Source organism: Sapajus apella, unplaced genomic scaffold (genome assembly GCF_009761245.1).
Source record: "Sapajus apella isolate SASKATOON/1434 unplaced genomic scaffold, GSC_monkey_1.0 scaffold18, whole genome shotgun sequence".
Taxonomy (NCBI): Eukaryota; Metazoa; Chordata; class Mammalia; order Primates; family Cebidae; genus Sapajus; species Sapajus apella.
In genome coordinates, this window is record NW_022436958.1 from 21,180,907 (window position 1) to 21,194,977 (window position 14,071).

The 14,071-nt window shown below is 39.8% G+C and overlaps 1 protein-coding gene and 1 pseudogene across 1 annotated transcript in view; one reads left to right on the plus strand and one right to left on the minus strand.

Annotated features, from left to right (window-relative positions):
• The window catches only part of ACVR1C (activin A receptor type 1C), a 116,505-nt gene that overhangs the window by 86,956 nt on the left and 15,478 nt on the right, over positions 1 to 14,071 (minus strand). The gene's annotated exons all lie outside the window — the stretch shown is intronic.
• Positions 10,638 to 12,688, plus strand: LOC116557134 (annotated as a pseudogene).

Consider the following 14,071-nt stretch of genomic DNA (forward strand, 5'->3'; position numbering starts at 1 on the left):
ACTGAACTGAACAGTTCTAGGATATTTTTTGGTGGAGGCTTTTGATTTTTCTAAATATAAGATCATGTCTTCTGCAAAGAGGGATAATTTTATTTTCTCATTTCCAATTTGGATGCCTTTTATTTCTTTCTCTGGTCTGACTGCTCTGTCTGGGACTTCCAATACTATGGTGAAAAGGAGTGGTGAGAGTGGGCATTCTTGTCTTGTTCCAGTTCTTGCAGGAAAGGCTTTCAACTTTTCCCCATTCAGTATGATGTTGGCTGTCAGTTTTTCACATATTACTTTTATTATTTTGAGGTATCTGCCTTCTATGCCTACATTATTGAGAGTTTTTTAAAGAGTTAAATTTTGTTCAATACTTTTTCTGCATCTATTGAAATAATCATATGATCTTTATAGTCTTCATGCTGTTGATGTGAGGTATAACATTTATCAATTTATATATGTTGAGCTATTCTTGCATCCCTGATGTAAATCTCACCTGATCATGATATGTTATCTTTCTGATGTGCTGTTAGATTCAGTTTGTTAATATTTTGTGGAGGATTTTTGCGTCTTTCTTCATCAGGGATATTGATTGGCATGTAGATTTCTTTTTTTCATTGTGTCGTTATCTAGTGGTACCAGGATATTGCTGGCCATGAAAAATGAGTTAAGGAGAATTTCCTGCTCTTCAATTTTTTCTAATATTTAGGGATAATTGGTTTAGATCTTCTTTACAGGTATTGATCGACTTACGACCTAGGCAACTTACGACCATTCGACTTTAAGACCACAATCGCTAGCCACGGCTGCTCCGCGACTGGCAGCACAAACGTTGCCTGGTTGGCCGTACGACAGTGTGGACCAGCTTCCAGCAGCACTACCATCTCCGCGTGCACCATTTCAACTGTACATATAGCCTACTCAACTTACAACCAAATCGTGTTACGACCGGTCTGCCGGTCCCAATCGTGGTCGTAAGTCGAGCACTAGCTGTATGTTTGGTAGAACTCCACAGTGAATCCATCTAGTCCTGGGCTTTTCCTTGTTAGGTGACTTTTCATCACAACTCAATCTCACTACTTGTTATTGGTCTATTCCAGTTTTCTATTTCTTTCTGATTCAATCTTGATAGGTTTTATGTTTCCAGAAATTTATCCATTTCCTCTATGTTTTTCAGTTTCTTACTTTACAGTTGTTCATAACAGTCTCTGATAGTCTTTTGTATTTTTGTATCAATTATCGTATCTCCTTTTTCATTTCTTATTTTATTTGTGTCTTCTCTCTTTATTCCTTAGTCTAGTTAACAGTTTATCATTTTTATTTTTCTTTTCAAAGAGCCTATTTTTTTACCTCATTGATCTTTGAATTTCTTTTTTGTTATTTAGTTCATTTAGTTCTGGTTCTGCTGTAATCTTTATTATTTATTTTCTTCTGTGAATCTGGGGTTTCGTTTGCTCTTGCTTTTCTAGTTCATTGAGGTGCCTTGTCAGGTTATTTGAAATCTGATATGTTTCTTTTAGTGTGGGCATTTATTGCTAAAAACTTCTCTAATACCACTGCTTTTACTATATCCTACAGGTTTTGATATGCTATGTTTCCATTCTCATTGGTTTCAGATTCTTTTTAAATTTCCATCTTCATTTCCTCCTTGACTCAATGGTTGTTTAGGAGCATGTTGTTTAATTCCCATGTATTTGTATAGTTTCCAATTTTCCTCTTGGTATTGATTTCTAGTTTTATTCCACTTTGGTCTGAGAAGACACTTGATATTATTTTAATTTTATAAAATTTGTTGAGGCTTGTTTTGCAAACTAACATATGTTCTCTCCTGAAGAATATTCGATGTGTTGATGCAAAAGATGAATATTCTGCAGTTGTTGGATAGAATATTCTGTATATGTTTGTCAGATTCATTTGGCCTAAGGTCCAGTTTAAATCCAATGTTTCTTTGTTCATTTTCTGTATAGATAAACTGTTTAATGATGAAAGTGGGATACTGAAGTCTCCCACTATTAATGTATTGCAGTCTCACTCTCTTTAGATCTAGTAATATGTGGTTCATGAATCTGGGTGCATGCATAGTTAGAATTGTTAAATCTGCTTGCTGGATTTATCCCTTTAAAATTATATAATGATATTCTTTGTCTTCTTTTTTACTGCTCTTGACTTAAAGTCTTTATTATCTGATATAAGTATAAGGACTGCTGTTCACTTTTGGTTTCTGTTTGTGTGAAATATCTTTTTTATCCCTTTACTTTCAGTGTACATGTGTCTTGTATATGTATATGTGCACAGGTAAAGTGCATTTTTTAATCCCTTTACTTTCAGTGTATATGTGCACAGGTAAAGTGCATTTCTTATAGGCCGTGTATAGTTGGATTTTTTTAAATCTAATCAGCCAGTCTGTATCTTTCAAGTAGAGAATTTAATACATTTCTATTCAAGGTCATTATTGATATGTGAGGTTTTGTTCCTGTCATATTGTTAATTGTTTTCTAGTTGTTTTATAACTTCTTTGTTCCTTTTTCTCTTAATATTTGTCCTTGTGGTTTAGTGGTTCTGTAGTGGTCCTATTTGAGTTATTTCTCTTTGTAACATGTGTGTTTGTCATACCAGTGAGTTTTATACTTTCATGTGTTTTCATGGTGGTAATCTTTTTCATGATGGTTGTCTTTTCGCTTCCAGCTTTAGGACTCCCTTGGGCATTTCTTACAGTGGTGATAAATTCCCTAAGCATTTACTTGTCTAGGAAAGACTTCATTTCTCCTTCATTTGTGAAGGATAATTTCACTGGATATAGTTTTCTTGTGTATCAGTTTTCTTCTTTCAGCATTTTAAATATATCATCCCGTTCTCTCATGGCCTATAAGGTTTTTGTTGAGAATTCCGCCATTAAAAAGATGGGAGTTCCTTTATAGGTGACTAGACATTTTTGCTGTTTTTAGAATTCTCTTTTCTCTTTGACCTTAGACAGCTTGATTGTAATGTACTATGGAGAAGACATTTTTGTACTGTATCTGTTTGGGGATTGTTGGGCCTCCTGTATTTGAATGTCTAAATCTCTTGCTAGACTTGGGAAAGTTTTCATCCATTATTTCATTGGATAGGTTTTTTTTTTTTCCCATTTATTTATTTTATTGCATTTTAGGTTTTGGGGTACATGTGAAGAACATGCAAAATTGTTGCATAGGAACACACGTGGCAGTGTGATTTGCTGCCTTCCTCCCCATCACCTACATCTGGCATTTCTCCCCTTGCTATCTCTCCCCAGCTTCCCACCCCCCACCGTCCCTCCCCTATTTCCCCCCAACTGACCCCAGTGTGTAGTGCTCCCCTCCCTGTGTCCATGTGTTCTCATTGTTTAACACCCGCCTATGAGTGAGAACATGCGGTGTTTGATCTTCTGCTCTTCTGTCAGTTTGCTGAGAATGATGGTTTCCAGGTTCATCCATGTCCCTACAAAGGACCCAAACTCATCGTTTTTGATGGCTGCATAATATTCCATGGTGTATATGTGCCACATTTTCCCTATCCAGTCTATCGTCGATGGGCATTTGGGTTGGTTCCAGGTCTTTGCTATTGTAAACAGTGCTGCAATGAACATTCGTGTACACGTGTCCTTATAGTAGAACGATTTGTAATCCTTTGGATATATACCCAGTAATGGGATTGCTGTGTCAAATGGAATTTCTATTTCTAGGTCCTTGAGGAATCGCCACACTGTCTTCCACAATGGTTGAACTAATTTACACTCCCACCAACAGTGCAAAAGTGTTCCTATTCCTCCACATCCTCTCCAGCATCTGTTGTCTCCAGATTTTTTAATGATTGCCATTCTAACCGGCGTGAGATGGTATCTCAGTGTAGTTTTGATTTGCATTTCTCTGATGACCAGTGATGATGAGCATTTTTTCATATGTTTGTTGGCCTCATGTATGTCTTCTTTTGAGAAGTGTCTGTTCATATCCTTTGCCCACTTTTGAATGGGCTTGTTAGTTTTTTTCTTGTAAATCTGCTTTAGTTCTTTGTAAATTTTGGATATCAGCCCTTTGTCAGATGGGTAAACTGCAAAAATTTTTTCCCAATCTGTTGGTTGCCGATTCACTCTAATGATTGTTTCTTTTGCTGTGCAGAAGCTGTGGAGTTTGATTAGGTCCCATTTGTCTATTTTGGCTTTTGTTGTCAATGCTTTTGGCGTTTTGGTCATGAAGTCCTTGCCTACACCTACGTCCTGAATGGTTTTGCCTAGATTTTCTTCTAGGGTTTTTATGGTGTTAGGTCTTATGTTTAAGTCTTTAATCCACAGCCCTTTATGCTAAAAACACTCAATAAGGTAGGTATCAATGGAACGTATCTCAAAATAATAAAAGCTATTTATGACAAACCAACAGCCAATATCATACTGAATGGGCAAAAACTGGAAGCATTCCCCTTGAAATGTGGCACCAGACATGGATGCCCTCTCTCACCACTGCTATTCAATATAGTATTAGAAGTTCTAGCCAGAGCAATCAGGCAAGAAAAAGAAATAAAGGGCATTCAAATAGGAAAGGAGGAAGTCAAATTGTCTCTATTTGCAGACGACATGATTGTATATCTAGAAGACCCCATCGTCTCAGCCCCAAACCTCCTGAAACTGATAAGCAAGTTCAGCAAAGTCTCAGGATACAAAATCAATGTGCAAAAATCACATACATTCCTATACACCAGTAACAGACTTAAAGAGAGCCAAATCAAAAACAAACTTCCATTCACAATTGCCACAAAGAGAATAAAATACCTAGGAATACAACTAACAAGGAATGTAAAGGACCTCTTCAAGGAGAACTACAAGCCACTGCTCAACGAAATAAGAGAGGACACAAACAGATGGAGAAACATCCCATGTTCATGGTTAGGAAGAATCAATATCGTGAAAATGGCCATACTGCCCAAAGTAATTTACAGATTCAATGCTATCCCCATCAAGCTACCAATGACCTTCTTTGCAGAACTGGAAAAAACCACCTTAAACTTCATATGGAACCAAAAGAGAGCCCGCATAGCCAAGTCAATTCTAAGCAAAAAGAACAAAGCAGGGGGCATCACACTACCAGACTTCAAACTATACTACAAGGCTACAGTAATCAAAACAGCATGGTACTGGTACCAAAACAGAGATATAGACCAATGGAACAGAACAGAGGTCTCGGAGGCAACACAACCTTTCTACAGCCATCTGATCTTTGACAAACCAGACAAAAACAAGCAATGGGGAAAGGATTCCCTGTTCAATAAATGGTGTTGGGAAAGCTGGCTAGCCATGTGCAGAAAGCAGAAACTGGACCCCTTCCTGACACCTTACACTAAAATTAACTCCAGATGGATTAAAGACTTAAACATAAGACCTAACACCATAAAAACCCTAGAAGAAAATCTGGATAGGTTTTTAAACCCTTTTGGTGTCTCTTTACCTTCTGGAATAATAATAATTTGTATATTTGGTCCCTTTTTTGTGTCCCATATACTATAAAGTATTTGTTCACTGTTTTTTATTATTTTATCTTTATTTTTGTCTGACCAAACTTTTTTGAAAGACTTGTCTTCAAGTTCTGAGGTTCTTTGTTCTGCTTGATCTAGTCTTCTGCCGAAGCTTTCAAATGCATTTTGTATTTCATTCAGTAACTTCCTCAGTTCCAAGATTTCTTATATCTTTGGTAAATTTCTCTTTCATATTCTGAATTGTTTTTCTGATTTCTTTGTACTATTTTTGAAAGTTCTCTTGTATCTCACTTAGATTCTTTAAACTCAATAATTTGAATTCTTTATCTGGGATTTGTAGAATTCCTTTTTGATTGGGATATGTTGCTAGAGAATTATTATGTTCCCTTGAAGCTGTTATATGTCCTTGCTTTTTAATGTTTCTTGTGTTCTTACATTGATACCTACACATCTAGTGCAATAGTCACTTCTTCCAATTTTCCAAATTTCCTTTTGTAGGAGAGGACTTTTTCCTGAAGATTTATCTATGGCATAGGTTGGGGGTAGGGCCTTTCCTCTTTGATTTTGGGTTCAGGTAGTAGTGTAGTCTCTGTATGACCTTTTTGCTGTAAACAGCATCAGTGGTGTCTGTGATTGCTTCAGTGAGTTAAGGTATGGTTATGAGTGGAGGCTCTGGTGAAGTTGTGCTGATGACAGGAATTCCAGGTGGGACAGTCTTTAAGCACGAGTGGTGGCAACAGTGATCTGAGCATGTCTGTCCTTAGACCCCAGGGTGGCATATATTGGCTGTGATGTTAGTGGATCCAAATGGGTCTATTCTTGGGCCTCCAGGCAGCCTGACTGGGATGCTGGCAGGTGAGTGGGTGGGTTCTTGCACCCCTGGTCAATAGGCTTGTTATGGGCAGTGGCAATAGCAGTGGTAGGACAACTTTCTGGGTCTTGAGCTGTGTGTGCTGGCGTTGGCAGTATCTGTGATGGGCTGGTTAGGCCAGTCACCAGGCTCCTAGGTGGCATGTGTGTGTATTTTGTCAGTGGTGTTGACAGCAAGCTGGGTGGGCCAGTCTTCAAGTTCCTGAGGGGACTGCACAGATTCCAGACATGGTAAAATGGGCAGGGTGATCTCCAGGTTCTCAGACAGCATGCTTGGGCTCTGTGGTGGTGGTGCCAGCATAGGCAGGTTTGACCTTGGGCCCCTGGTGATATGCAGGGGCATAGGCTGTAGTAGACAGGGTGAGGTAATCTGTGACGGAGGGTGTGGAGAACATGACTCCAGGACTCATACTAGAGCACAGCATTCATGCTATTGGGGTAAAGGGAGCTGCTTTTACCAGTCCCCTATGGGTAACTCTCAGGGTCTGAGAAGTGCACACTTTGGCTCTGGCAATAGCGCTGGCCACAGCAATGTGTGGGGAGCCTGTATTCAGGCCACATGCTAGAGTACAGAGGCTGTGCTCCTGGTGTGGGCAGAGTAGGTAACCACAATCCCAAACAGGGAGCTCTTAGGTTCTGGGTAGCACTTACCTCAGCTCCTGGCTGTAGCAGCGACCGCAATGTTTTGGGGGTTTAGTGGGAAGGGATCCTGCCCTCCTTTGCATAGGTCCCAAAACAGAAGCTACATTGACGGGGGAGCTCAGTCACCACTCACGGCCCCAGACAGGCAGCTCCAGACAGATAGCCCACCTCAGCCTCTGGCAGCAGCAAGGGCAGCTGTGGTACAGTGGTGTGAGTAAGGGACAGGATCTCATTCTTCTATGGGCTAGCCTGAGTACAAGGGCCACTCTGCCAGTGGGAACAGGGTTGCTACTCTCAGCCCATCAGCACTCAGGGTCACCCACCTCAACTCCTAGTGGCAGCAACTGCTGCAGTGGTGTGTAGAGTTGGGAAGGGGTCCCATTCTCTGATTGCAAGCCCAATGGCAAAGTCCATGCCACTGCTGGGGACAAGGTCACTTCTCACAGCTCCAGACAGGCAACTCTCAGGCTCTAGAAAGTGTATATACACTCTGGTTTCTTTTGTCCCAGGGGCCACCTCCTTGGTGTGCTGCACAGTTCTTTCTCCAGGAAGTAGTACTCCATGTGGACTAAAGAACTAAGGACGACACAGCACCTTTGGGTCCAGCCATCACTGTGCCACTGTAGCCTTCTGGCTAGGCACTGGGGAAAGTCAGGGAAGGCTTCCAGAATGTAGAACTATAGGGGCTATGGTTACCAGTGCGGGATGAAGCCAAGTGACAGTAGGACTCACAATTATGCCATTTTGCAGCTGCTTAGGTCTCAGAGATGTGAGTGACCCAGGACAAGTTCCTGTCTAGTGTAATGTCCCTGCAGAGCCTCCAGATCATTGTCCATGTTAATCTAAGGGCTCATATGGATAGAAGAGCTCTCCCATGGCAACAGTCTAGTGGGGATGTGAACTGCTAAGGGTCTCTTACTTACCCATTCCCTGTAATAAGGAGCCCCTCTGGGATCCCAGACAATCTTGGCCACTGGCTTCTCACTTTCCTTTTTCTTCTGTGCCTCAGGTGTTTCCTGTGACTTCTCTGTTTATCTCTAGTGATCTTTCCTAGATGTTCTATTCAAGGTCTGATTATTTCTTTACAATTTTGGTTCTTCTTTCTGGGGAGGGTGAATGTCTAATATCTCTAGTCAGCCATCTTGACTCCTCCATACTTTAAATAGTCTCTAGATTACTCAAAATACCTAATGCTATATAAATAATTGTAATACTGTATTGTTTTTTATTTGCATTATTTTTATTGTTGTGTTGTTAATTTTTGTTTTTTCCAAATATTTTCAATCTGCAGTTGTTTGAATCTGCAGATGTGAAACCCACAGATATGGAGGGCCAATTATATAGAATTCCATTCATTTAGGTTTACTTTAAATTATTTCAGCTATTTTTTTTTTTGAGATGAAGTAGTTTAGTGTTGTCATCTGGTTTTAAATGCATCTGTTGATATTGTCATATGATTTTTCTTTATTCTGCTAAAATGGTGAATTGAAATATTAGATTTTGAATGTTGAACCTTGCATTAGCTTTGCATTACTAGGACAAACTCCACTTGAAAAACATGTATTATACTGTTGTATTTTTGTTCAATTTGATAACATCTTGTTGAGGATTTTTGCATCTCTATGAGAGATACTGGTTCGTAGTTTTCTTTCAATGTAATGCCTTTACCTTAGGCATTAGGTTTCAGTGTAATACTGGTTTTATGAAATAACCTGAAAGATGTTCCCTCCAGTTACATATTCTGAAAGTTTATGTGGAATAGACATTATTTCTTCCTAAAATTTTTTATAGAATTCACCAGTGAAGTCATGTAAGATTACAGTCTTTTTGTTAGAAGTTTTCAAGCTTTGAGCTATAAAATGAATGTCTTTAATCTCTTTAGGACTATTCCGATTATCTATTATGTCTTGATTAGTCTTTGGAAATTTATATCTTTGAAGGAATTTTCTCATTTTACCTAAATTTTTGAATTGTGGACAAAATACAATATTTCCTTATTTTTAGTTTTATGTCTGTAGGGTGGATAGCAATGTCCTTCTTTCATTTCTAACACCAGCAATTTGTGTATTCCTTCTATTTTCTTTGTAAATCTAGCTAAAGGTGGACCACTTTGACCTCTGAGTATTTAGAAGTTTGCTGCTTAATAAGTTCCTGTCGTTGATTGCTAGTTTGTTTCCCTCATGTTCAGAGAACATATTCTGTATAGTTTAATTTTTTTAATGTATTAGGTTTGTTCTATGCCCCACAATATTGTCTACCTTGGCTAAAATTCTACACACACTTTAAAATACATCTATTTTGCTGTTAGTTAGAATGTTACATAAATGTCAATTAAATCAAGTTGGTTAAAATTACTTTTTAGATATTGTATATCCTTACTAAAGTTTGGTTCACTTATTCTATCACTTATTCTATGAAAGAAGAGTTTGAAGACTCAAAATATTATTACAGATGCGTCTATTTCCCTTTCATTTCTATCTATTGTTGTTTCATGCATTTTGAAGCTCTATAGCTAGAAGCATACACATTACGAGACTTGTCAGTGAAGTGATATTTTTATCACTATGGAAAACCCTTGAAACATCTTATCTTTTGATGTCTATTTTGTTTGTTATTAATATAGCCACTCCAGCTTTCTTATAATTAGTGTTTGCATGATATAATTTTTTCCATAGTTTTACTTTTAATCTATTTGTCTCTTTATATTTAAAGTGCATTTCTTATGTTAAAGTGGATTTCTTATGATAGCATATAGATCTTGCTTTTTTTACCCAGTCTGACAATCTGTCTTTTCATTGCTATACTTAAACCATTTACATTTAATGTAATTATTGGTATGACTGAATTAAAATCTATCACAGTGTTTATCGTTTTCTATTCACTGTTTTTGTTCCCTTATTTTATCATCATGCTTTTGGATTAATTGAATATTTTTATTCCATTTTATTTACATTATTAGCTTATTATTTTTACCATTTTAAAAATATTTTTAAGAATTGCCCTTTCAGGTGGGTACAGTGGTTCATGCCTATAATACCAGCACATTGGGAGGCCAAAGCAGGAGGACCACTTGAGGCCAGGAGTTCAAGACCAGCCTGAACACTGTAGCGAGACCCTGTCTCTACTAATAATGATAATACAAAAATAAATACAAAAAAAATGTGGCCGGGTGTAGTGTATGCTTTTGAGTTTTTGTGGGTTTTGTCTGTTTGTTTTGAGACAGGGTCTCGCTTTGTCACCCAGGTTGGAGTGCAGTGACATGATGATAGCTCACTGCAGCCTTGACCTCCCGAGCTCAAACAATTCTGCCACCTCAGCCTCCCCAGTAGCTGGGACTACAGGTGTGCACAACCACGCCTGGCTATTTTTTTATTTTTTTTAAAGATGGGGTCTTGCTATGTTGCCTAGACTGGTCTCAAACTCCTGGGCACAAGTAATCCTTCCACTTTGGCCTCCCAAAGTGCTGGGATTACCTAAGTTTTTATTTATTGGAAAATGTCTATTTCTCTTTCATTTAAAAAAAAAAAACCACGTAGTATGGAATATTGGGTTGGGAATTTTTTACTCATTACATTTAAACTTGTCACTTTATTGCAATAGGATTGTTCTCATAAGAAAAAAAATTAGAGAGACGGAAAGCAAGGGGAGACGGACGTTGAGAGAACAAGGAGGAAGGAGAGAAAATAGCATCCACAGATTACAGTACCTATAGCCAAGCTGCAGCACAGCAGGGCTACAGTGCTTACAACACCCAGCCCACTCAAGGATATACACAGACCACCTAGGCATATGGGCAACAAAGCTATGGAACATATGGACAGCCCACTGATGTCAGCTACACCCAGGCTCAAACCACTGCAACCTATGGGCAGACTGCCTATGCAACTTCTTATGGACAGCCTCCCACTGGTTGTACTACTCCAACTTCCCCCCAGGCATACAGCCAGCCTGTCCAGGGGTATGGCACTGGTACTTATGATACTACCACTGCTACAGTCACCACCACCCAGGTCTCCTACATAGCTCAGTCTGCATGTGGCACTCAGCCTGCTTATCCAGCCTATGGGCAGCAGCTAGCAGCCACTGCACCTACAAGACTGCAGCATGGTGACAAATCCACTGAGACTAGTCAACCTCAATCTAGCACAGGAGGTTTCAACCAGCCCAGCCTAGGATATGGACAGAGTAACTACAGTTATCCCCAGGTACCTGGGAGCTGCCCCATGCAGCCAGTCACCGCACCTCCATCCTATCCTCTTACCAGCTATTCCTCTACATAGCCGACTAATTATGATCAGAGCAGTTACTCTCAACAGAACACCTATGGGCAACTGGGCAGTTATAAACAGCAGAGTAGCTATGGTCAACAAAGCAGCTATGGGCAGCAGCCTCCCACTAGTTACCCACCCTAAACTGGATCCTACAGCCAGGCTCCAAGTCAACATAGCCAACAGGGCAGCAGCTATGGGCAGCAGAGTTCATTCCTACAGGACCACCCCAGTAGCATGGGTGTTTATGGGCAGGAGTCTGGAGGATTTTCTGGACCAGGAGAGAAATAGAGCATGAGTGGCCCTGATAACTGGGGCAGGAGAAGAGGGGGATTTGATAGTGGGGGCATGAGCAGAGCTGGGCAAGGAGGAGGACGTGGTGGAATGGGTGCTGGAGAGCAAGGTGGCTTCAATAAGCCTGGTAGACCCATGGACAAAGGACCAGATCTTGATCTAGGCCCACCTGTAGAACCCGATGAAGACTCTGACAACGGTGCAATTTATGTACAAGGATTAAATGATAATGTGACTCTAGATGATCTGGTAGACTTCTTTAAGTAGTGTAGGGTTGTTAAGATGAACAAGAGAACTGGGCAACACATGATCCACTTCTACGTGGACAAGGAAACGAAGGCCCAAAGGCAATGCCACAGTATCCTACGACGACCCACCTACTGCCAAGGCTGCCATGGAGTGGTCTGATAGGAAAGATTTTCAAGAGAGCAAACTTAAAGTCTCTCTTGCTCAGAAGAAGCCTCCAATGAACAGTATGCGGGGTGGTATGCCACCCGGTGAGGGCAGAGGGATGTCACCACCACTCCGTGGAGGTCCAGGAGGCCCAGAAGGTCCTGGGGGACCCATGGGTCACATGAGAGGCTGTGGAGATAGAGGAGGTTTCCCTCTGGGGGAAACCCTCCAGAGGAGGAAACATCCTGCACCGAGTTGGAGACATAGTGTCCCAATCCAGATTGTGGAAACCAGAACTTCACCTGGAGAACAGAGTACAACCAGTGTAAGGCCCCAAAGCCTGAAGGCTTCCTCCCACCATCCTTCCAGCTCCCAGGTGGTGATCATGGCAGAGGCCCTGGTGGCATATGGGGAAGAGGAGGTGACCTCATGGATCATGGTGGTCCTGGTGGAATGTTCAGAGGTGGCTGTGGTAGAGACAGAGGTGGCTCCCGTGGTGGCCGGGGCATGAACTGAGGTGGCTTTGGTGGAGGAAGATGAGGTGGCCCTGGGGGGCCCCCTGGACCTTTGATGGAACAGATGGGAGGAATAAGAGGAGGACATGGAGGACACTTATATCTCTTCAACTATTTCTTCTCTCCCATTCTCCCTTTTTTTCCCTTCTAGCATTCCCTTTACACATATGTTATATTACTTGACCTGGAAAAATTGATAAAGGCGAGCACCATCAGGAGTGCAGAGCTCAGCCCTACTAGATGCAGACATCCCACACAGCTGCATTGATGATCAGATTTATTTTTTAAACCAGAAAATATTTTAAATGTATAATTCCATATTTACACTGTTGGCCACAACATTATGATTATTCCTTGTCTGTACTTTAGTATTTTTCACCATTTGTGAAGAAACATTAAAACAAGTTAAATGGGAAAAATAAAATTAGAAATTTTAAAAAAACTCACTTCATTGGTTTGTGTTTTAGAGTTTCTGCTAAGAAGTCTGCTGCAATTCTTAACTTTGTTCCTCTTTATGTAAGAGGTATTTTTCAATGCAGGCTGCCTTCACGATTTTCTATGTATCTTTGAATGTCATCAGTTAGAATATGACGGATATGGTCTATTGGTGTAGGGTTTGGGAGGTGAGAAATTTGTCGGGATTGGGATCTGTAAGCTTCTGTGATTGGTGGTTTGGTGTCTTTCATTATATCTGGAAATTAATAACCAGTATCTCTTCAACTATTTCTTCTGTCCCATTCTCCCTTTTTTTCCCTTCTAGCATTCCATTTACACATGTTATATTACTTGATATTACCCCATACCTCTTGAATGCTCTGTTGGGTCTTTTTGCTCCTCCCTCTTTATTACCTCTGGATGCTTCCCTCTTTAGTGCAATGGCTTTAAAGGAGTACAAGTACACTACTATAAGGTAATTTCTAGTGATCCATCTTCAAATTTATGATTCTTTCTTTGGCTGTATCAGGTCAATTGATGAGCACACCAAAGGCATTCTTCATTTGTTTTTCATATTTATTTCATATTTGTTTTTCATATTTTCATGTTTTTCATATTTCCTTTTGACATTTTCTAACACTCTCTATCCTTCTGCTGAAATGCCACATCTGTTCATCCACATTTTCCACCATTTCCACTATAGCTTTTAATCATAGTTATTTTAAATTCCTTGCCTAATAGTTCTAAAATCTGCATCATATCTAAATCAGGTTATATTGAGTGCTCTGTCTCTTGTGAGTAGGGTTTTTTCTTAAGTATCTTTTCATAACTTTTGGTTGATGTAACTATAACTGTACCACTGGTAAAATTAATCATACTATTATAAGGTCTTTACACTAAAATTAGAGGTGTCAGGGTAAAGAGAGAAGCATGAAGTAAGAAGATTGAAGTGTCAGGTATGAAGAGTAATGAATGAAATGACCTAGTATTGATTTGAAAGGAACATTAAGAAAGAATGCAGTTAGGTATAGAGAAACTGGTACCACTCCTTCTGAAACTATTCAAAACAATACAAAAAGAAGGAATCCTCCCTAACTCATTTATGAGACCAACATCATCCTGATACCAAAACCTGTCAGGGACACAATTATAAAAGAAAATTTCAGGCCATATCCATGATAAACATTG